A 314-nucleotide genomic window follows, 5' to 3' on the forward strand; every position below is an offset into this window, starting at 1 on the left:
TTTGGTCTTTTTATGGTGTCACACAATTCCTGCATATTCCATTCCTGTGATTTCTTAAATTTTTTATAATCTTTGCTTAAGTGGTCTAGTTTGTCCACTTTCTTTCAGTCTTGATATTCTGTTTTCCATTTCATTCATCCTGTTGATGAGGCTTTTTCCTGTCGTTTCTTATTGGCTTATTGAGTGTTTCACTTCCTTCTTCATTTCAGCCTGAGTATTCTTCGATATTTCTAACTCTTTTCTGAATTCATTCAGAAGTTTATCCCTATCTTCCTTCAGTTCTTTGATTTCTTTGTGTGTTCTTTATTTCACTG

Source organism: Nannospalax galili, unplaced genomic scaffold (assembly GCF_000622305.1).
Source record: "Nannospalax galili isolate Female #2095 unplaced genomic scaffold, S.galili_v1.0 scaffold2568, whole genome shotgun sequence".
NCBI classification, from domain to species: Eukaryota; Metazoa; Chordata; class Mammalia; order Rodentia; family Spalacidae; genus Nannospalax; species Nannospalax galili.